This window comes from Mustelus asterias, unplaced genomic scaffold (genome assembly GCF_964213995.1).
Source record: "Mustelus asterias unplaced genomic scaffold, sMusAst1.hap1.1 HAP1_SCAFFOLD_50, whole genome shotgun sequence".
Taxonomy (NCBI): Eukaryota; Metazoa; Chordata; class Chondrichthyes; order Carcharhiniformes; family Triakidae; genus Mustelus; species Mustelus asterias.
The window spans coordinates 887,553-913,776 of NW_027590123.1; positions in this window are offsets into that span (position 1 = coordinate 887,553).

The following is a 26,224-nucleotide window of genomic DNA, read 5'->3' on the forward strand; positions in this document are numbered from 1 at the left end:
GACCTGGCATCATAGGAACAGAGGAGCAGAATTTCCCCTCCAAGTCACTCACCATCCTGACTTGGAAATATGTCGCCGTTCCTTCACAATCGCTGAGTCAAAATCCTTAAATTTCCTCCCTAACGGCATTGTGGGTCTGCCCACAGAACATGTGCTGCAGCGATTCAAGAAGGCAACTCACCATAACCTTCTCAAGGGCAACTAGGTATGGGGAATAAATGTTGACCAGCCAGCGAAGCCCATGTCCCAAGCATGAATAAAAAAAGCAGACGCAGGCCATTCAGCTTCTCGAACTCGCCCCCCCCCCCCCATTCATAAGATCATCGCTGATCTGTGGCCAAACCCTATGTACCTGCCCTTGGCCCATATCCCTTGATACCCCTGTTCAATAAAATAATCGATCTCATACATAAATCTAACAATTGAACCAGCACCCACTGGCCTTTGCGGAAGAGAGTTCCAAAAGTCCACCACTCTCTGTGTGTAGAAATACTTTCCATCAACTCTCCTGAACGGCTTGGCCCTGTTTTTTTTTAAAATTATGGCCCTTTATTCTAGAGTCTGCAACTGTTGGAAAAAATTATTGATCCGCCCGATCCTACCCGTAAAAATGTTGTAGATTTCTGTAGGAGCACCCCTCAACCTTCTGAATTCGAGAGAAAAATTCCCAATTTGTCTAATTTCTCCTCGCAACTTAACCCCTGAAGGCCAGGTCTAATTCTTGTGAACCTGCGTTCAACTCCCTCCAGGACCAAAATCTTTGCAAAGGTGTGGTGCCCAAACCTGTGCACAGTACTCCAGGTGGGCTCTAACCAGGATTTTGCATAATTGCAGCATAACATCTGCATCCCTATACTCCAGTCCTTTAGATACAAAGGCCAGAACTCCGTTGACCTGCTTGACTATTTTCTGCATCAGTTCGTGGCATTTTAAGAAGCTATTCACTTGAACACCCAAATCTCGCTGGGCATCCACTAAATTTTACTTTGTGCCTTCTAAAAACTACCTTGATCTATTATTTGGATTATTTGACTTTTTGTGTCATTATCTAAGCCGTTATGAATATTGTAAATAATTGAGACCTCAAGACAGACTCCTGCGGGACACAACTTAACCTGTATTATTCAGCAACGTACATCTAATCTATAATTCGTTGCACCTTAAATTTGGGGAGTTTCCGCAGAAGGGGATATGGTATTACATTTATGAATGTGAATTATTTGTATATTACTATCATAAATCATACCTGACAGCGATATATTTACACTAACTGTAATTGCAGAATTTTGCCAGCAGATGGAATTGGCACCTTGATGGTTTACATTACATGAAGAAGGCACTGCCTCAATAAATACTACACTGGACCCTAACTTTGCAGTTCTGCCACATGCAGTCCTGAATGGTGATGGACATTTAAACAAGTAACTGCAGCAGGAGCCTCAAACGAAAGCCCCATTTTTAATGATGGGGGAGCTCTGCAAAAGGTAAAAGAAACAAGACTGAAACAATTGCTGCCATCTTCAGCCAGAAGATGTTCCATCTCGGCCTCTCCCTGATGCCCCGAACATCACAGATGCCAGTCTCCAAGGAGGTCAACTCATTCAACATGATAACATGGAGGATAGGAATAGGAGTAGACCATTCAGCCCCTGGAGCCCGCTCCGCCATGCAATATGATCATGATTGATCTGTGGCCTAACCCTGTGCTGAAAGCATTGGATACTGCAAAGATTATGGATCCTGACAATATTTCAGCAATAATAATAGCGATTTGTGCTCTGGAGCTAGCTGAGCCTCAGCCAATCTCTTCAAGTACAGCTACATCACGGTCACATACACAACAGTGTGAGAATTGGCAGACATGACCTGTTTCAGAAGGTAGGACAAACCCAACCCGACCAAATATCCCCCAATGCGTCCTCACTCGATCAACGTAATGGGAACTATGAAGGATCATCTAAAAAACTAATAATAATATAATAATAGCAATGCTGCTACAACTACAAATACTAGAATTCTGCTGAATGATGCTCTGTTTGGGTCCCACTCGGAGCACTCAGTTCCAGAAATCACTTAAGCTTAGTCCAAATCTAGTGGAAATAGCTGCTTTAATGAGGTGAGGTGAGAGTGCCGGCCCTCGACATCAACGCAGCACTTGACCGATTGTGGCATCAATAAGCCCGAGCAAATCTGCAGTCAATGGGCATCCGGGGAAAAAAACATTCCACTGGCTTCAGTCATACCGAGCACAGAGTAAGATGGTTGTGGCTGTTGAAAGCCAATCATCTCAGTCACAGTGCATTTGCTGAAGGAACTCCTCAGGATAGTGCCCTCGGCCTAATATTCACGCTTCAATACAAGATCAGAAGTCGGCTGTTCACTGATGATTGCACGATGTTCAGCACATTAACAACTTCTCAGATACTGAAGCTATCCGTGTCCGTAAGCAGAAAGACTTAGAAAACATTCAGGTTTTGGCTGTGAAGTGGCATGTGAAATTCGCGCCACCCAAGTGACAGGCAATGACCCTTTCAGGTAAGGGAGATTGCAATCATCTCCGCTTGCCATTAATGGAATGACTACAGCCGAAACCCCACTATCATCATTCTGGGAATTGCCATTGATGGAAAATTGAACTGGGACAGCCATGTAAATAATATTGCTACAAAAGCAGGTCAGATGCTGGGAATTGTGCGCTAAGTAACTCACCTCCAGATTTGCCAAACCTATCCATCATATAAAGGCAAAAGTCAGGATTGTGATTGAATATTCTCCACTTGCCTGGCGTATGGTCCTGAACCAACCCCCAAAAAGCTCGAAACCACCCAGTAAAAAGCAGGCGGCTGGATGGACACCCCACCAACCACTTTAAACATTCACTCTCTGCATCACAGATGTACAACTCTAGTCGTGTGACCCATATACAACTTGTGTAGCAGCAACATAATCCTTTGGTAGCAACTTCCAAACACATTAACTCTGACACTAAAATGGCAAGGGCAGCAGATGCATGAGAACACAATCATCTGCAAATGCCCATAAAACCTCCACACCGTCTTGACTGGGATCTATATCACTATTTTTTCAGTGTCAATGGATGAAAATCTTGCAACTCCTTTCCTATCAGCACTGTATGTGTACTTACTCATATGGAATGCAATGATTTAAGAAGAGGGCTCACTAGCACATTCTCAAAGGAAAAATTATAAGTGGCAACAAATCCTACTTTACCAGTGACACCAAAACCTCATGAAATGATTTTGAACATGTCATATCTCTGATTACGTTCAACTGGCCCCCACGTCTGTTTGTATTGCAACAGGCCATGTCCCAATCACATTACAGCATGTCCTGTCTCTGTTGTTTCTCTACTCGGCTCATTATCAGTTGTTCATAAGTGAAGCCAAGGCCTGTTTTAACGATGGTTTCTGAATTATGACTGTGCTGAAATATGTTTCAGTTAATCAGGGCGGCACGGTGGCACAGTGCCAGGGACCCGGGTTCAATTCCCAACTTGGGTGACTGTCTGTGTGGAGTCGGCACGTTATCCTTGTGTCTGCGTGGGTTTCCTCCGGGTGCTCCGGTTCCCACTCACCGTCCGAAGGAGGTGCTGGTTTGGTGCATTTGGGCCATGATAAATTCTCCCTCAGTGTACTCAAACAGGCGCCGGAGTGTGACCACTCGGGGTTCTTCACAGTAACTTCATTGCAGTGTGAATGTGAGCCTACTTATGACACCAATAAATAAGCTTTAAATCTTCAATCTGGGAAGAGACTGTGTCTCAATTCCGACTGCATCAGAACCTGTATCTGTCACTCCTATACTGGAGCAACATCCTTCTTGCGTTACACAAGTTTCGGTCACTGTCATTACTCTAATGGTTCATTAGATCTAATAAACTCGACACTGTTTTAGTTAATGCTGCACGAGTGCATGTATTTGTTTATTCAACACTGTGCCCTGCCTCTGTTATTATTGCATCATGTGATCCTTCTAATTTGCTGCATTGTCCATATCTCAGTGTATGCCAGTCTAGATCACATATTAATAATTATTACCAATGCACTATCCTTTTTCTGAGTTCATATCAGTCTAAATATCGTATCTCTAATCATTAACAACACAGTAAATTCTGTCTCAGTTTTTATCAGTCTAGGTACTGCTTCAGTAATGACCATTAACACGCTGGCCTCTGTCTCAGTTTATGTCAGTCCAGAATCTGTATCAGTAATTACTGCTAATGCGCTAAGCTCTGCCTCAGTTAATATCGGTTCAGGCCTGTATCAGTAATTGACACGATGTGTCTCAGTTTATATCGCGCAAGTTCCTGCATTCGGTTAAATTGCACTGGACACCATCTCAGTTTTTCTTGTACTCGTTGATGTCATCCATATTTTTTAAATATTTCTTTCATGGGATGTGGGTGTCTCTGGAAAGGCCAGTATTTTGCCTTTAACTTCCCACAAAGCACTCGGCACGACCTCATTTCTATTTCACTGCATAAGGCCTCTGTTTATATTAAAATAGATCCTGTCTCTGTTAATACTCCGCTTGACCGGAGCTTAGTTTATGATGCACTAGACCCAATCCCTGTTTATATGACATTTGACCCTGACTCTGTCTACATTTCGCGAGACCAGGTCACTGTTGATACTGCAGTATAGTATGCCTCTGTCTGAACTATGGCTCCATTAACATTACTCCACGGTTCTGTGAGGTAGAGAGATAATATAATGCATAAATATGCTGGGCTAAAAAATCTGAATTGAAACGGAAAGTATTGGATCGAGAGTGTATGCTGCGCAGGATTTGATATCGATTTTCAATGCAGTCAGTAGAATGAGCTTTCAAATATCACTTCTTCTTTTCCAGTTCCCAAGACTAGTCTCCATCCGTCAGAGTTGTACCTATAGGAGGATGCAGAGTATCATGTTCCCATAGCCACTTTTCACATTATTGCGCATTATCCAGTACAGTAATAACTGAGTCCGTGCCCAATATAAAATGAACAAAGAACAACAAAGAACAAAGAACAATACAGCACAGGAACAGGCCCTTCAGCCCTCCAAGCCCGCGCCGCTCCCCGGTCCAGGATTGAATCCTGAATCCAGGATCCCCGCCCAATTTTCCAGCCTATCTACATACCAATATCCTATCCACCGAGCTGTCCCTCACAGCTACGATGCTTTGTTCATTACAACCTATTAACTCACCCCCACCCCCTCATTCCAGACCATGTGATCTCCAGGGAGAGGCGAAAACCCAGAGTGAAAAACCCCAGGGCCAATATGGTCAACATGAACATGAACATGGTCAAGTGCAGAACTAAGACCGCATCCAGTTTAGTACAGAGACAGGTCTACATTAATAAAAGCAGTCATTGTCGATCTCAATATGAACAGAGACATGGTGACGTGTAATATTAACAGAGACAGCATCTAGTTTATTATAAACAGAAAGTACGTCTAGTGTAATGTGAACAGAGACAAAATCTTCTTTAATATAAACCGAAACAGGGATTAGTTAATTTAACATCAGCAGAGACAGGTCACAGATGAGTGCAATATAGAGACAGGGCCTAGTGTCCCATCAAACATTCCAAGGTCAGGTGTAGCATGTGGTTAGGCTCTGAATGTAAAGCTCCCTCCACAGTGCAACATTAAACACTCCCAAGCAGGTGTAGCGCGGGATAGATAAAAAGTGAAACTCCATCCACACTATCTCAATCAAGCATTTCCAGCAAATGAAGACTGTTTAGAAACAGTAAAAACCTCTCTACACTGTCCATTGAAACAATTGGACGCTGGGACAGAAAGGGTTAGATACAGGGAATGGTCAGGAGAAAAGCTCCCTCTGTAGATTGAATTAAATCCATTTAGTTAGAGACCTGAAAATAGGCCTGAGAGAATACATTAGCTGGAGTTTGACTTGAAGTTGTTGAGTAAAAACAATGACCCATCATGGAGAGACAAAACAAGACACAGAATCAGAGAGGAGAAAGACAAAGAGAGATAAAGCACATTAAATCGCCGCAAATATATTTGCCGTGTCCTTATATTTTGTGATTAGAGGGAATCTTTCTTAATTTTGAACATAGATAATCATAGCTTGTTTTGCGTATATAACTGATGAAAAAATATGTCCAAAAACAATCACGACTGAAATCCAATGATTGATTTGCATGTTTGTCTCTATTTCTGTGCTGTGTTGATGGGGAAATATTTGTTGTGTTTTTGTCAATCAATAAATCTAATCTGGGATTTCTATTTCTGTGTTTATTAACATAAACACCTCACTGGTTACAATGAGATGTTCATGGCAGCAAAACCAGATAAACCGTCATTTATTCATTAGTTTCAATTCAAAATAGCGGTTTCTTTAAAGTATATTGACAGCAGGTTCAAAATCAATAGAAGCTTCGTGAATACCCATTTGACCAGACGCTATTTAATTCAAATAAAAAAATACCCTCTAATCAAGAATTTGTTCTGAAAGTTCTGATGTCAGAATAAATAAAACATGTTTGAAAAGGCTGGTATTCCACTGAATGTCAATTTCATTGATGATTTAATCTACTAAAACTAGACATGTTAAAACATCAGGCAGAGGAGTGACGATAATCGCATTAATCGCAGAGCTTTTAACATATCAATTCTTGCATTTTATAATAACATTTGGAAAGGCCTTGCATTTTTATAACGCTTTACCTGACCTTAGATCGTCCCAAACCATTTAAAACTCACTGATATATTTTGCTGAAGTTATTCACTGCTGTAATATTGGACAGACAGCAAGTATTTGGTGCACAGCAAGCTCCCACAAAGCGAGATGTGGTAAACGAACAGTCATTTTGTGATTTTAGTTGAGGAATGAGTGGCCAGGATACTGGGCAGGACAGTCCTGTTATATTGAATTTTATCAATGAGATTTTACGTTCTGTCATCGGCCTGAAATAAGAATCTGTTTCACCCACTGCTAATGCCCGCTGACCTGCCTTTTTTGTTGTTTTACTTTTAGATTTCCGGAATTCGCAGCAGTTTGCACTGTTCTATTCATTCTCTGGATATGGGCATCACTGACAAAGCCAGCATTTATTGCCCATCCTGAGAAGGCGGTTGCGAACTACCGTTTTGAAATTATTGCCCTCTGGTCGGTTTTATTTGTGTTTGACTTTCTGCAGCAGCTTTGAAACACCTGAATGGCTGTTTTGACAATTTCAGAGGCACGTAAGGGTCAGCTTCATCACTGTGGAACTGGAGTCACATGTAGGACAGACAGGCTAAACGTAGCTTTTTTTATTGATTCGTGGGCCTTGCACATTACTGGCTGGCCACCATTTGTTGCCCATCTCTAGTTGCCCGTGGAGGGCAGTTGAGAGTCAACCACATTGCTGTGACTCTGGAGTCACATGGAGGTCAAACAAGGTAAGAACGGCAGATGTCGTTCCCTAAAGAGGCATGAGTAAACTAGATGGGTTTTTACAACTATCAACAATGGTCTCATAGTCATCAATAGATTCTTAATTCCAGATAGTTTTAATTGATTTCAAGTTCCACCATCTGCCGTGGCGGGATTTGAACTCAGGTCCTCAGAACATTGACTGAACATTAGGTACATAGAAATTAGGAGCCGGAGGAGGCCAGTCGAGCCTGATCCACCAGTCTTCATGATTATGGGTTATTTCCTATCTCAAGGCCACATTATTGGATTCTGCCCACACCCCCTGATACCATTAAGATCTAATCACAGATCGATTTATTTCTTGAATCTATTCAGTGGCATGACATCCAAAGCCTTCAGTGCTACAGGACTCCGTATGTTCACTAGCCTCTGAAGTGAATAAATATTTCCCCATTTCTGTCCTAAATTGGCTACCCTATGTCTTGAGACTGCATCCCTGGTTTGAGACTACCTAACCAGCGAAAACGTCCTTCCTTCATCTTGCCTGCCCAGCCCTGTTAGAATTCGTTTAATTATTCATAACTTCATTTATTATTAATGCACAAGTAGACATACACTGCAATGAAGTTACTTTGAAAAGGCCCTATGGCCACACTCCAGCGCCTGTTCAGGTACGCTGAGGGAAAATTTAGCATGGCCAATGCACCGAATCAGCACGTCTTTCGGACTGTGGGAGGAAAACGGAGCACCCGAAGGAAACCCACGCAGATAATGTGCAGTCTCTGCACAGACAGTGACCCAAGGTGGGAATCGAACCCAGGTCCCTGGCATTGTAAAGCAGCCATGCCAGCCACTGTGCCACTGCATCGCCCTCATTTTTTATGCTTTGAATGTTGCAATCACAATTTTATGTATTTCAATCAGATCTCCTCTCATCCTTCTAAACTCGAGTGAATACATGAGGTGGAGATGCTCGCGTTGCACTTGGGTGTGCACAGTAAGAAGTCTCGCAACGCCAGGTTAAAGTCCAACAGGTTCATTTGGAATCACGAGCTTTCCAAGCGCTGCTCGTTCATCACGTCAGTCAAGTGAATACAGGTCCGGTCGATGCAAGTTCGCCTTATAGGACAGTCCCACCAATGCGTGTATCAGCTGCACTCGCCAGAGACCCTTTCTTAGGTCGGGAGATCAAATCTACACGCATTACTCCAGATGTGGTCTTCTGAAGACCCGGCATTACTTCAGTAAGACTTCACTAATTCCGAACTCAAATCTTCTTGCAACGAAGGCCTTCCAAATTGCTTGCTGTACATACCTCTCGGATTTCATTGGTTGGTGTACAAGGATACCCAGATCCATTTGTACATCACACTTCCAAATATATATTGTTTTGTTCTTTGCACACGCATATAACTGTTCATTTAGCCACGTTGTATTGCATCTGCCACATGTTCACCCATTCACACAACTTGTCCAGATCACATTGAACACCCTTGCATCCTCCTCACAGCTCACAAGTCACTGCATCCTCCTCATTGCTCACAGTTATATATCGCCAGCCGCTTAGGACATGTTACATTTGATTTCCTTATCCAGATCCCACGGTGGCACGGGGTCGGGGACCGGGTTCGCTTCCCGGCTTGGGTCATTTTCTGTACGGAGTCTGCACGTTCTCCCCGTGCTTACATGGACTTCTTCTGGGTGCCCCGGTTTCCTCCAACAATCCGAAGGACGTGCAGCTCAGGGACATTGGCCATGCTGAACTTTCCCTCAGTGTACCCGAACAGGCGCTGGAGTGTGGTGACTCGAGGTTTTTCACAGTAACTTCATTGCAGTGTTACCGTAAGCCGACATGTGACTAATAAATAAATAATATAAGTTGGGATCATGAAGTACCCCACCAGTCGCTGACTGCCACTCGGAAAAAGACCCATGTATTTCCATTCTCTGTTTCTTGTCTGTCAACGAATTCTACACAAATGTCAATACATTATTCCCTATCCCACGTGCTTTAATTTGACCTACTAATATTTTACGAGGAACCGTCTCAAATGTCTTCTGAAAGTGCAAATGCACCACGTACATGCACGCTGACATAGGTAGGAAGACGGAAGGTGTAATGAAAAGAGAATATAGGGAGTTAGGTAGACAGTTGGGAAGGAGGAACGCAAAGGTAGTAATCTCAGGATTGTTGCCTGTGCCACGGGAAAGTGAGAGCAGGAATGGAGTGAGGTGGAGGATGAATGCGTGGCTGAGGGACTGGAGCGGGGGGCAGGGATTCAGTTTCCTGGATTATTGGGACCTCTTTAGGGGAAGGTGTGACCTGTACAAAAAAGACGGGTGGCACTTGAATCCCAGGGGGACAAATATCCTGGCAGGAAGGTTGGCTAAGGCTACTGGGGAGGCTTTAAACTAGAAAGGTTGGGGGGAGGGAATCGTGATGAGGTGACTGAGAGCGAGGAGGCTAGCTCGCAAATAGAGAAGGATTGTACACAGTGTAAGAGGGAGAATAGACGGGTGATGGGGAAGGGGAGAGCTCAAACCAAAGGTTTGAGATATGTCTATTTTAATGCCAGGAGTGTAGTGAATAAAGTGGATGAGCTTAGAGTGTGGATCGATGCTTGGAAGTGTGATGTGGTGGCCATTGCGGAGACTTGGGGGCAGGGAAAGGACTGGATACTTCAGGTGCCGGGTTTCAGATGTTTCAGAAAGGACAGACAGGGAGGCAAAAGAGGGGGGTGGGGAGTGGCACTGCTGATCAGGAATAGTGTCAGAGCTGCAGAGAATGTGGAAGCCGTGGAGGGATTGTCTACGGAGTCTCTGTGGGTGGAAGTTCGGAGCGGGAAGGGGTCGATAACTTTGCTGGGTGTTTTGTACAGGCCGCCCAATAGTAACAGGGATGTTGAGGAGCAGATAGGAAACAGATCCTGGAGAGATGTAGGAATAACAGGGTTGTCGTGATGGGAGACTTTAATTTCCCAAACATCGATTGGAATATCCATAGAGTAAGGGGTTTGGATGGGGAGGGGGTTGTTAGGTGTGTTCAGGAGGGTTGCCTGACACAGCATGTGGATAAGCCTACAAGAGGAGAGGCTGTACTCGACCTGGTACTGGCTAATGAGCCAGTACCAGATGTCGGATCTCTCAGTGGGGGAGCATCTTGGGGATAGTGATCATTACTCTATCTCCTTTACGCAAGCATTGGAAAGAGATAGGATCAGGCAAGCTAGGAAAGTGTTTATCTGGAGTAAGGGGAAATATGAAGCCATCAGGCAGGAGATTAGATGTGTAAATTGGAAGGAGGCATTCTCGAGGAAAAGTACTGAAGTAAGGTGGCAGATTTTCAAGGAATGTTTGCCTCGAGTTCTGCATGACAACGTTCCGATGAGAGAGGGAGGTGTTGGTAGGTTACGGGAACCATGGTGCACGAAAGCTGCGCTGAACCTAGTGAGAAAGAAAAGGAAAGCGTACAAAAGCTTCAGAGCGCTAGGCGATGATAGGGATCTAGATGAGTAGACGGCTTGTCGGAACGAAAGAAATTAGGAGGGCCAGAAGGGGTCACGAGAAGGCCTTGGCAGGTAAGATTAAGGAGAACCCGAAGGCGTTCTATAAATATGTGAAGAGTAAAAGGATGAGATGTGATGGAATAGGAATTATAAAAGGTGTAGGTGAGATAGTCTGTACAGAACCGGAAGAAATAGCAGAGGTGCTTAATGAATATTTTACCTCGGTATTCACGGTGGAAAAAGACCTGGGTGGTTGTACTACAGGACTGAGGTGGGCTGAAAAGATTGAGTATGTGGACATTAAGAAAGAGGATGTGTTGGAAATTTTGAATAGCATCAAGATAGATAAGTCGCCGGGACCGGATGGGATGTACCCCAGGTTACTGTGGGAGGTGAGGGAAGAGATTGCAGAGCCTCTGGTGATGATCTTTGCGTCGTCGATGGAGACGGGAGAGGTTCTGGAGGATTGGAGGATTGCGGATGTGTTTCCTATATTCAAGGAAGGGAATAGGGATCGCCCAGGAAATTACCGACCGGTGAGTCTAACCTCAGTGGTTGGTAAGTTGATGGAGAAGATCCTGGGGGACAGGATTTATGAACATTTAGAGGAGTTTCGTATGCTCAAACGTAGTCAGCACGGCCTTGTCAAAGGCAAATCGTGCCTGACGAGACTGGTGGAGTTCTTTGAAAATGTGACTAAACACATTGATGAAGGAAAAGCGGTAGATGTGGTTTACATGGACTTCAGCAAGGCGTTCGATAAGGTACCCCATGCAAGACTTCTCAAGAAAGTGAGAGGGCATGGGATGCAAGGGGCTGTTGCCTTGTGGATTCAGAAGTGGCTTGCCTGCAGAAGGCAGAGAGTGGTTGTAGACGGGTAATTTTCTGAACGGAGGTCGGTCACCAGTGGAGTGCCCCAGGGATCTGTTCTGGGACCCTTGCTGTCTGTCATTTTCATAAATGACCTGGATGAGGAAGTGGAGGGAAGGGTTGGTAAGTTTGCCGACGACACGAAGGTTGGTGGTGTTGTGGATAGGTTGGACGCATGTCAGAAGCTGTAGTGTGACATTGATAGGATGCAAGACTGGGGAGAGAAGTGGCAGATGGACTTCAAACAGGATAAATGTGCAGTGGTCCATTTTGGCATGTCGAATGGGATGAAGGAGTATAATATCAAGTGTACGACTCTTAGCAGTGTAGAGGATCAGAAGGACCTTGGGGCCCAGGTCCATCGGACTCTTAAATCGGCCTCGCAGGTAGAGGGGGTGGTTAAGAAGGCGTATGGTGTGCTGGCCTTCATCAATCGAGGGATTGAGTTTAGAAGTCAGGAGATAATAATGCAGCTTTATAAGACCCTCGTCAGACCCCACTTGGAGTACTGTGCTCAGTTCTAGTCGCCTCATTACAGGAGGGATGTGGAAATGATTGAAAAGGTGCAGAGAAGATTTACAAGGCTGTTGCCTGGATTGGTTGGCATGCCTTATGAGGATAGGCTGAGGGAGCTCGGTCTTTTCTCCTTGGAGAGATGAAGGCTGAGAGGTGAACTGAAAGAGGTGTACAAGATGTTGAGAGGTATAGATCGGGTGGATTCTCGGAGGCTTTTTTCCAGGGCTGAAATGGCTGCTACGAGAGGACACGTGTTTAAGGTGCTGGGGAGTAGGTACAGAGGAGATGTCAGGGGTAGGTTTTTCACTCAGAGGGTGGTGGGCGAATGGAATCGGCTGCCATCAGTGGTGGTGGAGGCAAACTCGATAGGGTCTTTTAAGAGACTTCTGGATGAGTACATGGGACTTAACAGGATTGAGGGTTATAGATAAGCCTATATATAAGCCTAGGTAGGTAGCGGCATGACCGGCGCAACTTGTGGGCCGAAGGGCCTGTTTGTACTGTATTTATTTCTATGTTTCTATGTTCTATGTACCCTGGTTCCCTCCCCCCTCCCTCCATCCCCCCCCCCCCCCCGCCCCCCCTCACTATTCTATTACTTACAGCCTCAGAAAACGCAAGTAGGTTTGTTAAGAATGACATATCTTCCTTATGCCCATGCTGGCTTCATCAAATTCCGTTAATGCTTTCCAAATATTTTGCTATCATGTCTTTGATAACAGTCTCTAACATCTTCGCTTATGCTAAAGTCAGGCTGTAATTCAACATTTTTACTCTCCCTTCCTTTGTACATATTGGGATTTCATTTGTCACCCTCCAATCTATAGGAACTGATCCAGAGTGTATAGAATTTTAGAGGATGACACCAATGCACCCAATATTTTCAGGGCCATTTTCATTCATACTCTGGGATGTAGATTCTCAGGCCTTAGTGATTTATCAGCATTTCACCCCATTAATTTCCCCAGCATGATTTTGCTACTAACACTGGTGTTCTTCAATGCCAACTAGCTCTTGGTTCCATAACATTTCTGGGAGGATATTTGTGTCCCCTTTTGTGAAGATGGAGTCAAACTTTGTGTTCTATTCATCCAACATTTCTTTGTTCCCCATTATAAATTCCCTGGATTGTGACTGGAAGCTACCTAAATTGTCTTAAATAATCTTTGTCTCTTCAGATATTCAGAGAAGCTTGTACAATTAGTTTCTCTGCTTCCTGCCATTATACTTTCATTCTCTCTTTCCCCCCTCGCACATTGTGTCTTCTTTTGTTGAATTTTAAAACATTCCAAACCCTCAGGCTTGTTGCTTCTTCTGGCAATTTTATATGTCTTACAAGTAAGAAGTAAAATTTCCTCTCCTAAAATACATCAGAGAAGAAGATGAACTTTGCCGAAATATGATTGTTATTAATTAGACAACGATGTTTGATTCAGCTTAATCAATTAATTGAATTGAAATTCCCCAGTTGCTGGGGTGGAATTTGAACCCTTGCGGTTGATGGAGGAGAACCGGTGGATGCGGTGTTTTTGGATTTCCAAAAGGCGTTTGATAAGGTGCCCCATAAAAGGCTGCTGAAGAAGATTAGGGCACACGGAGTTGGGGGTAGTGTGTTAAAGTGGATTGGGGACTGGCTATCCGACAGGAAGCAAAGAGTCGGAATAAATGGGTGTTTTTCCGGTTGGAGGAAGGTAACTAGTGGCGAGCCGCAGGGATCGGTACTTGGGCCGCAACTGTTTACCATTTATATAGATGATCTGGAGGAGGGGACGGAGTGTAGGGTAACGAAGTTTGCAGACGACACAAAGATAAGTGGAAAAGTGAATCGTGTGGAGGACGGAGAAGATCTGCAGAGAGATTTGGACAGGCTGAGTGAGTGGGCGAGGATATGGCAAATGGAGTATAACGTTGAGAAATGCGAGGTTATACACTTTGGAGGAAATAATAACAAATGGAATTACTATCTCAATGGAAACAAATTAAAACATGCTACCGTGCAAAGGGACCTGGGGGTCCTTGTGCATGAGACGCAAAAGCCCAGTCTGCAGGTACAACAGGTGATCAAGAAGGCAAATGGGATGTTGGCCTATATTGCGAGGGGGATAGAATATAAAAGCAGGGATGTCTTGATGCACCTGTACAGGGCATTGGTGAGGCCGCAGCTGGAATACTGTGTGCAGTATTGGTCCCCTTATATGAGGAAGGATATATTGGCATTGGAGGGAGTGCAGAGAAGGTTCACCAGGTTGATACCGGAGATGAGGGGTTTGGATTATGAGGAGAGGCTGAGGAGATTGGGGTTGTACTCGTTGGAGTTTAGAAGGATGAGGGGGGATCTTATGGAGACTTATAAGATAATGCGGGGGCTGGACAGGGTGGAGGCGGAGAGATTCTTTCCACTTAGTAAGGAAGTTAAAACTAGAGGACACAGCCTCAAAATAAAGGGGGGGGGGGTCGGTTTAAGACAGAGTTGAGGAGGAACTTCTTCTCCCAGAGGGTGGTGAATCTCTGGAATTCTCTGCCCACTGAGGTGGTGGAGGCTACCTCGCTGAATATGTTTAAAGCGCGGATGGATGGATTCCTGATCGGTAAGGGAATTAAGGGTTATGGGGATCAGGCGGGTAAGTGGTACTGATCCACGTCAGATCAGCCATGATCTTATTGAATGGCGGGGCAGGCTCGAGGGGCTAGATGGCCTACTCCTGCTCCTATTTCTTATGTTCTTGCCCGCAGAGCATTACTTCAAGCTTCTGGAATACAAGCTTAATAATAATATTGTATGCTACACCTTGGACTGAAATATCATCACATCCAATAATGGAACAACTGAACATTCAGCACTTTGTCACAGGTTGTATCATGAGCTCAGGTATCTGTTGTGGGAATTGAGCACATTAGCATTTGACTCAAAAATGATGTTGATTCCACTGGGATAAGACTGTTAACCGATCACAGTTCTGTGTTTTGACATAACATTGAGCTCAGTGTGTCTAAACTCTGAGATCTGTGTCCAATATTTCACTGATGCATTTAATTGTCAGAAGCAAGTCTTTTCTTAGCCTTGAATCTTATTCTGACACGATGCCATTGATTAATGAGAATCCATGTGAAAGTTCCATCAATTCCTAACATGACATCGGGAAACATGCGAGGCAGAAGGTGGTGTGGAGCTTGACGTTCATCATGCATGAGCTACACTATCAGAACAGCTGAACGCGGAGTTTCTTTCCTTTAGAACAGTGCAGTTTATGGGAGATTTAGGACAGAAGTTCAAAGTTATGAATGAGCATGTTTTGCTCATTAGGAAGAAAACGCTATCCATTGGCAATAGGGCCAGTATGTAGAAGACCCTGCTTTATTAGTTATTAATTAACTGAATCAATCCTCTGATTACATTACACTGGTCCATACTTCTATTTATGTTGTACCAGACCCAGTCTTTAATGATATGGTAGTGGACCCTGTCTCTCTTATACTACATTCGGTCGTTTTTCTCGTTATGCTACACTCAGCCATTTCTCTATTTATGCTACATCAGGTCCTTTCAATTAGTCCTACAGTGGACCACAGATCTGATTATATTACGTCGGATCCCACCTCTTTTTATATTACACAGGATTTGTCTCTTTACATTACATCAGAGCCTGTCTCTGTTAATCCAACATGCGACCATGAATATGTTGCCTGTCGAGATATTATCAATCACGATATATGTGGGTGTGCCTGTCCGATACCAATCATTCTTGTTTGAAACAGTCGGTTTATTTTTTGCTAATATTTATAAGTAGCTGTGAGAAACGTCTAATCACTCTGCTATTGTGTGGGTAATATTTAGCGTGAATGTTATAACATTTTCTCAGTGATAAACTGGCATTGAGGGACAGGTCAATATGAACAATAGTGCAGTGCTCTTTGCAATATATTTAGGAATCTCTGTTATGATGCCTTTTATTCGTTGTAGATTGTGCTGCACTATGTCAATTTGCTGCAGATTTTAGCGATAAAGATTGTTTCGCCTGTCGTATTTTATTAATAGCATTCAACTGATACACTGGCGGTATGAGACAGAATTCTGTACTCGCAATATCGCCAGATGGGCTCCCACAGGCCAATTTTCTAACCAATGGTTCATTGTTCATCTGTTTCAGAAAGAAATAAAACGAAATGGCCACAGAACAAGTTATGTTTGAATAGAATTTAAATATATATATTTTCTGCAATTTCCATTCTTATCTTCAAAATTATTTTTCAGTTTGGGATGTGTTAATCTGCCCAGGCCCTAAGCTCTGTTATTACCTCCCTAAATCTCCTTATCTCACTTTCCTCGTCTAAATCAAGGCATAAAACTGTCCCTGTATTGATCGTCCTTTTAGTAATCTGTTCAAATATCTCCTTGCTCAAAAACAAGATACTGCGGATGCATGGGATCTGAAAAATGAACTGCCAGAAACACTCAGCAGATCATTCATCATAAATGGAGTGATATTAGTGCACTTGTCCATCTGTCTCTCTCTCTCTCTCTCTCTCCTCCCTCAGTCAACACTGCAGTTCATCCTCCAGGATTCATAGCATTTTATTACTGAATTAGGTTATGATTCCGAGGAACATATTAATGGCCATTTTTGTTCTATTGCTTACTATGGTACGACGATGTATCTGCTTAAATTTCACTATATATTGAGTTTAGTTTTATTACACTGCCCCTCCTTCTGTTATTACTGCATTTAACCATGTAATTTTTTTTATTGCACAGGAGTTGTCTCAGTCATGTCTGTACGCCACCATATCTCGTTTTATCTTTCTTTCTGCACTATATAACGCAACCTGAAGTTTAATTTATTAACGGACTGGGCCTTGATCTATTAGGGCTACAATTAACCCTGTCTCAGTTAGTACTGTACTTGACGATGTTCGCTGCAATAACCCATTTGGTGCAGTCGTATACAGTAATGCACTCGGCCATGCCTCTTTATATACTGCATTTGATTCATTTGAATCATTATTGCAATATACCTTGTATCTGTTTACATTACATTACGTGCCGCTTCCTTTATATTACATGAAGACATGCCGTGATATATGCTACAATTAATCATTTCTGAGCTGTTGTTGCTCAGTCAATAGTCCACATATGTTACATTAGGTTCCATCTCAGATATTATTTTTGGTAGGTTGTATGTCATGCACTACTGAGCACACCCGTACCTCACGTTGCATTACATTGGGTCCGAATAAAAAAGCAGGCACTGCCTCAGTTACTAATTTTCTATAAAATGCGTCTGATGGATGGAAAAAGAGGAAGACCAAGCTAGCTGGATGGCGCAGTGGTTAGCAGCGGTTAGCACTGCTGCCTCACAGTGCTGGGGACTCGAGTTCGATTCCTGGCTTGGTCACTATATGTGTGGAGTTTGTACGTTCTCCCTCTGTCTGTGTCGGTTTCCTTCCACATTCCAAAGCTGTGCTAGTTAGGTGCATTGGGAATGTCAAATTCTCCCTCAGTGTACCCGAACAGCTGCCAGAGTGTGGCGACTGGGGGATTCTCAGAGCCGCTTCATTGCAGTGCTAATGCAAGCCGACATGTGACTAATAAATTAACTTTAAATAAATAGATACTAACTTAAGAAATGAAACGTATTCGTGTGGATGAAAGGGGTTGGAAGTATGCATTTCATCTTGTTAATAAATATTCGGTGTTGCACATCATATCTAGTTGCTCACGTATTGTGTGCAATAATTTGTTGAAAGCATGGGATGAATCTTGTAACATCCTCTTGTTCAAAAGAAATTGAGGAATACAGTAAACGTATGCCACGTTGGACTGCAAATGGATTCTCAGGGACAATTCAGCATGACCACTCCTCCTAACCTGCACATCTTTGGACTGCAGGAGGAAAGCGGTAAACCTGGCGGAAACCCACGCACACAATTTGCAAAAACCAGACAGACAGTTACACAAGCCCGAAGTGGACCCTATGCCCATAACAATGTGATGTACCAGTCATAAATCCTATGTAAATAATTGCAATTAGTTTTAAGAATTTTATGGTAATTTGTTCAGTATTTACTTGCACATTCTTTGCCTCAGTCAATGCCTAAAGTTAATGAACTGCTCTGGACGCTCTTGAATGTGATATACAGCTGGCCATTCCACTGCCAAGGCATTGCATCTTTCAAATGACTCACTGAACTTCTCTCCTCTCTTTCTCTGTCTCAGACAAGACCTAAATCGGAAAACCTCTCTTCTCTCTCTCAATCTCCTTTAGCTCACTTACACAGGTACCCATGAGCCGGATCTGGCTACTCGTTCAAAAATGTTTAACTTTCATGCTTAAGGCAACTTGTGACTGAAAAGATGAAACAGAACAATCTCAACAGAGGAAAATTCAGTGCCGGAAACAGACCAGTTCACTCTTTTATACGCTCTCCTCGATTTCACTCACACAACACCTAACACACTTAAACTTTCTATTTTAGAACACCTGTGCGGGTAACAATGTTGCTTTAATTTTCCATCTTTTCTCTCAGCGATAATTTTCAATCCATCTTCCTTTCAATTAACCTACCTAAACCCCAAATATGATCATTTTCTTGATTCATTAACATGGCAATCGAAGTGAATGTAATGCTGCGACCGGCAGCAATTCTGTGACTGTTCTTGAAGCTTTCAGAATGAGTTCACCCTCGCAGGCAGGAAGACTGTTCACGGTGATAACATTAAACTGGCCCCGTTTCTTTCATTCTCAGGTAATATAACTTCCTGATTCTTGTTGCCAGTTCCAAACCACACATCTCACTTCTGAGCAGAAAATAAATCCAGGGGCCACAATCTGACGAGAACATCTGTCAGTGCGGCCTATATCTGTCCACAGAGTCGGGGCAGAGTTATAAAGATCACATTGTGGTGACATTTACAAATGAGTCTGTTGTGATCTGTTCAGAGTTTCCATTCCAGGACATAACTGGATGGTCAGTGGATCAGTCACTGAGCTCTCCCAGGTTTCGTGAAGAAAGGAAATGATAGCTGTTATCTTGCATTGTTCGATCATTTTCTCTCCATCTGCTATTTATTTTTTGTTCTTCAGCTTTTATCTGTCAGCACCCCGTTTTTCTTTCTCCTAACTCTCCCGGTGTCTCTCTCTCTCTATCTCCTTGCCAGTGTTTTGAACACTTTTATTCGTGTTCAAAATCATGACGTTTTGAGTGGGGTAATTAAAGAGAGGATATTTCAACTGGGAGGACGGTCAGCAACCAGTGGGCACAGATTTATTTTCTTGAGCAGAGAGACAGAAATGTGATTGTTTACTTTTACACAAGAGTTGTTGTGGACTGGAATGAACAGCTTCAGAGGGTGATCGAATCAGATTTCACAGTAACTTTGAAAATAAATGAGATATATCCTTCATGGAGTCAAATGTGAAGGATTTTCGAGAACAGGTCCATTTTAATGGTTCTTATGCATTATTGTCCTAGCATCGTTTTTGAGTCTCCCCCTGTCCTTCATTGAGACTGAATAAGATGCAATATTTATACAGCTGTCGTCTTGTGCTAATCTTATCTTTTGGCAACACGTGTGTGTGTGTGTGTGTGTATGTGCGTGCGTGTGTGTGCGCGGTGGGGGAGGGGGGATGGTAGGGTTGGTGGTGGACATTTGCGAGGAACGATGCCGAAATTCAATTATTCAATTCTATTTACAAGCCATCACTTTGAACAAATTAGCATTGGATCGAACTTGTTTCGGAAAAGTGCAATAATCCTTAACAGTTATTGCACTATTCGTTTTGCCTCCGATGATATTTTCATACTTCGTCTTTTCAGTCTTCACATGTCCCAATTCTGACTGGAAATGTGGAACTGTTTGTAAGAATGAGAAGGAGCATGTTATTTTCTGTTCCTCTAACAGATTCACCATTGTTACCTCAGATAACAGAATTTTTTGGAGTCCACCATGATTGATCCCTCCCCCCCCCCCCATGGGAATAACAGCTCTTTGTCAGGTGGAGTCAGTCATTCTTGCGGCTGTCATCGGTTTCCAATCCGTGTTGGCCACACAAATCCCTGCATCACTCGTCATGACATGGAAACCTGCGCAAGCCCCTCGAAAAGATATGCTTCCTTATATCAGGTCCCAGTCTGACTCCGGGCCTAGCTGTCTCTGTTAGTGAAACACCGGGGCCGGCCATTCAAATTATAATATTCTAATTCTCTATGATTATTTTTGGAAACCGTTACCCAATCAGTTGTGAATTGGAACCTATATCTGGTTTTGCTACGTGTGACGCCTGCCAGTTATTATTGGACAATTTACTTTTTTCTAGAATGATCACACGGAACAAAATGTTCATTTAAATGTTATATCATGTTCTGTCTCTCTTATTCTATATATCTAATACATTAGCTTACATGACTCTCCCGGCCAGTTTATGTTATCATTGCGCCAGCACATCTGTCTATATTAGATTAGATTCTGTCTCTGTTGTTACTGCATAATTTTTAATCATTTATGGGATGTGGGCATCACTGGCATCTGTTGCCCTTCCCTAATTGCCCCTGACAAAGTGATGATGAGCTACCATCTTGAACAGCTACTGTCCATGTTCACCAGGCAATATTACTGTTTGTTTCACACAAGGTCTGACCACCCTCATAATATACCTGATCCTGATTCGTCATGTTACCGAGATTGTACAACCTATACACAGTAGAAAATATTTAGGATGGTTACCATGGAATTGGCGAATGTAACGGTTAAACAGAAATATTGCTCCATCTCTGGAGAACAGCAGATGTTTCAATCCTTTGCATTAATAGGAATAAGAAGTCTGAGAATTACAGGTGTAATTATCTCCTGTCGGCTATATATCCACGGTCACTTCCGCCATCATTTTCACAAATCAGCACATAATTGAGTCGAAAATCAGGAACTTTAGTGAGACACGAAGAAGATCAATTTCCAGTAATCTCCTCGTCATCGAGATGTGATTTATCCATTTTCCAACAGATTTTTAAAGACAGATAAGTTAACGCTGGGAGCAAAATAATCAGATTGAAATCGTTTTGTGTGCAAGAGCACACAGCAGAATGGTTGTCAATAAATAGTTACATATTAAATGTTCTTCAGTTGAAATACATGAACTGTCTGGTGTTTTCATACACTCATGGAAGGCAGAGATGGACTGAAGGTTATCACTTGGAAAACTGAAGGGAAATTGCTAAAAGAAATCATTTCTCCAAAGGGGGTAATTGGAAAAAAGAATATTTAAAAGAAATTAGCACTCAAATGTCTAAGCAAGGTATGATATGATAATTCTTAGACATAGAACCATAGAATCCCTAGAGTTCAGAAAAAGACCATCTGGCTCACCGAGTTTGCATCCCACCCAGGCCCTCCCCTCTGCCCTGTCCCCGTTAGCCCCACACATTTACCATGGCGAATCCACATACCCTATGGACAATAACGGGCAATTTTGCACAGCCAATCCATCTAATACGATCTGTTGTATTATGAACGAAGGACGGGTTTTGTGGAGTAATACAGAGACAGAGTCGAGTGCACCAATTATTGATACAGCACGTGTACTAATATGAATGCAGACTGGGTCCAGTTCAGTGCTTACTGAGAGCGGGTATAGAACAAAGAAAAATTACAGCACAGGAACAGGCACTTCGGCCCTCCAAGCCTGCACCGACCATGCTGCCCGACTTAACTAAAACCCCCTACGATTCCGAAGACCATATCCCTCTATTCCCATCTCATTCATGTACTTTCCTAGACGCCCCTTAAAAGTCACGACCGTGCCGGCTTCCACTACCAATGTAAGCAGAGACAATGTGCACTATAATTTAAACTGAGACAGGTTCTAGTGTAATGTAATCTCACATGGACGCTATTAGAATAAAGGGATATAATCTAGTGTGATATAAACAGAGATGTGACCCAGTGGAATAAAAAGTGAGGCAATGCAGAGTAAAGCAATAACTGAGAGAGGATAATGTGTAAAATGAACAGTGGTATGGTTTGGCGCATTAATAAAGGACACAGCAGCTAGCGCAATAAAACTCCACCTGTTCAATCGGTTCAAATACTGTTGAATCTGATTCTGGGCATTGTATGATATAAACTGAGACAAAGCTGATGCAATAATTTCAAACTAAGGCTTCAGATTGTTAAAAGATTTGACAGGGACATTAGAGCAATAAGCGAGTCATGAAATAGAACAATAATTAGAGACAGGATATTATTCGGTATAAACAGGGAGGTGGACTGGTGCAGCAGTGATTGAGGTATAGTCGAGGTTTCTTTCGACGTTGCAGGTTCCAGCAATGTAATATCAAATGGGACTTGGTACGGTATAGTGACAACTGGTATTTTGCTGAGTATAGAATCAATTGAGAATTATTGTCATGTAATCAGAATTATGATTTTGTGTCACATAAACTAGGTCTAGTTTCGGATGGAGAAAGACTGCATCGATTGCAGCAATGACTGAGACGATCTGTTTCGCGTCGTGCCAAAGAGCACGGTTTCACTGCCATCTCCTGGACGTCCTTTGATATAGCAGATGTTATGAAATGCTGATTTTCGTTGCTGTTTCTTATTCTTTCATGGGGTGTATACACAGCTGGCCAGGCCAGCATAATTTGGCCATCGCGAGTACTCTGAATTCATTGGTTTCCTAGATCATCACAGAAGGTATGTAAACGCCAAACACGTGTGGGCCTTGAGTCAGCTATGGGCCAAACTGGGAAATGATGGATGGTTTCCTTTTCTGCTGGGCATTAGAGGATCTGCTATATTACTTGTATTGGCCGCAATTACAGAAACGAGGTTTAAATTCAGAATTGCAATTGCATTTTAAAACCCACGTTCTTTTGCAGTTAGATTTGAACATATACCTTGAGAAAATTGCCTCCCCTCAGAAATCCTCTCCCAGTGATATTACCACTTTGCCACTGTCTTCATTTTCCACACTGATAGACTATTTACAGGAGAGAAGAAGGCCATTTTGAAGCATCATGTATGTGCTGGTCCTCTAAAGGAGCAATCCATCCAATAACACTCTATACCCACAGTCCAGCATTTTGTCAATTCCAGACAATAATCCAATCCCATTTTGAAACCATCAATTGGCGCTCCCTGAACCATACTCTGAAACAGCAGATTGCAGGTCTGAATCAGTCACTGTCCGAAAATGTTTTTCGTTCTGACTCCGTGCTTCTTTCACCAATTAACTTCAACCCGCGCCCTCTGTTACAAAATACATCTGCTATTGAACAACTCCTCTCTATCTACTCTGTCAAGACCCCTCAGGATTTTGAAGGCCTCAATGGGATTACATCAGCAACTTCCTTTCAAGGATATCAGTCCGAACCTCACAAATATATTTTCGTAACTGAAGTTTCTGATCTCTGGAACTAATCTCGTATTTTTTCCCCTGCATCCAGACCATTGACTTTACATTTCTCCTTACGTTTGGTGCCCAGAATTTGACGCAATTTTTCAGTTGACTATTTTCCAGTGCTTTTTACAAATTTAGCATAACTTCCTTGCTTCTGTATTATTTTCCCCAACAGACAAAGAATGTTAACTATTTTATTTTCCGCTCTTTCAAACTGTCTTCCACCATGAATGATTTATACACATATTCACTCAGGTCCCTCGGCGTCTTACCGCCACATTCATAGCGTTTTCATCATTTCCCTTTGTCTCTTCACATTCTGCTTAACAACACTAATCATGTAACTTTACATGCAATCAATTAAATCTCCCAATTGCACGACAATTCCACAAATTAGTTTTTTTTTCGTTCTGAAGTTCTGCTCGGTCTTCTGATGGTTGGCAATGTTTCCATGTTTTGCATTATACACAGATTTTGAAAGTCTGACCTCCATACCAAGCTCTCGGCCATTACTATGCCGGGAATATCAAGAGTCATGTAACCTATTCCTGGCACCTTCACGACAAACTTTGTTCCAGTCCGAAAAACAGCTATGAGTTTTTTTCCTGGCACTCAGCCAATTTCCTATCCGTGTTGCTCCTATCCATTTTATTCTCTGATCTCCACATTTACTCACAAGCTGTGATGCAGCACCATATCACATGACCTTTGGACGCCCATTAAGAGAATTACCCTCACAGACCATCTCTGTTGCTCAGCATTAAACTCAAGCAAGTTGACGAAAAACGATTTGATCTGAACAAATGCATTCTGGCTGAATTTGTCAAAAAGCATTAAAGTGGGATGATTTCTGCAGTGATGAAGGCAGTGAAGATAAGGATGCTATATCTGCTGGCGACACAAGGATAGATCGGAAAATTGGGCATTGGCGAGGGCATTGGATATATCTCGAATATTGTGCACACTACTTGTCTCCTTATCTTAAGAAATATGTTAATACATTAGAAAAAGTTCATAGGTGTTTTACGAAACCCTCACCAGCTCTGAGCGGGTAATCTGATGAGGAAAGGATGTTGACGTCAGGTTTGTATCCACGGGGGTTCAGAAGAGTAAGAGGCAAATTGAGTGAAAGCTTTAAAACGCTAAGGGGTGCCAACAGTGTGGATGTTGAGCGGATGATTCCTCCTGTCCAGTGTTGTAGCTGTACTGGATATGTCTCTGAGTGTATATATTTGGTCTCTTGGTTCTGCGTCTGTTTCCAATGCTGTTGTACTGTCCACTGAGGGCGCTCTCTGATCGCTTACCGAAAATCATGGCCTCCTTTTGCAGAAAGCGACTATTTGCCGATATGCAAATAGGCGGAGAAAATAAATCCCATCCCATCACATTGTATCTTCCCGGTTCTTTTGATTCAACCTTTAACTTCAATACATTCATTTAACACAAATGCCCTCATTCTGAATTGAATATCTCTGAAATAGACAACATTGAATTGCAAGCATGGCTAATCAACAAAAGAGCGCGAGTCACTGGGAAATACACATCCCATGGTACTTTTTTGAAATTGACCAAAGTCAGCTTTCAAACAAAAGCAAATATCTTTCAAGGGAAGAGATTTAAGAATGATCTGTTAGTTATACGTGATCCTTCTTTATTCGGTGTGTGAAACATTCTGGCACTTAAATATCTTTCATCGACCGGAGGCCCAGCAGTTCCGCACTGATTCTCGATTTCCTCATCTGTCTGAGTGTTTTTTCCTATTTCTTTATTCGGAAGAACAATTTTAAAAATAAGCTTCGAAGCAATGTGTGCCATTTCCTCGAGTTCCGTTACAGTTTCACTTGTGTCTGTCTTTATGAGCCCGCACGACTGGTAGACATGTTTCAGATGGTGATTAAGTCTGTTCGTCTGCACCGGTAAACGCATTAAATTTTGTTGCGGACTGAACGAGTAGCGAATATATGTACAAACAATACATACATTTATTTCCTGCCATTGCATCCTAAATAACAGCATTTCTGATTTTCCTAAAGGCAATTGAATTAATGTAAGGTCCGATTTTCCGAAAAGCATTTGAGTTGATGTAACATCGAGATTCACATAATGTTGAGCAATGATGGTGGCACAGTGGGACGGCACAGTGGCACATTGGTTAGCACTGCGGCCTCACAGACACCTGAGTTCGATTCACGGCTTGGGTCACTGTCTGTGTTGCGTTTGCACGTTCTCTCCGTGTTCCCCGGGTCCTGGTTTCCTCCTACGGTCCAAAGATGTGCAGGTGAGGTGGATAGGCCATGCTAAATTGCCCCTTAGTGCCAGGGGGACGAGCTAGGTAAATACATGGGGTTATGGGGATAGGGCCTGGGTGGGATTGTGTTCGGTGCAGTCTCGATGGGCCGAATGGCCTCCCTCTTCACTGCATGATTCTAGGAAGTTAAACCATGCAGGCATCGCACTCCCTTCATAAGAATGGTCCAAAAGTGCTTCTAAAGTGCCGGGTTTTGATCCGGGAATCTTTTACGTGTGAGGCGAACG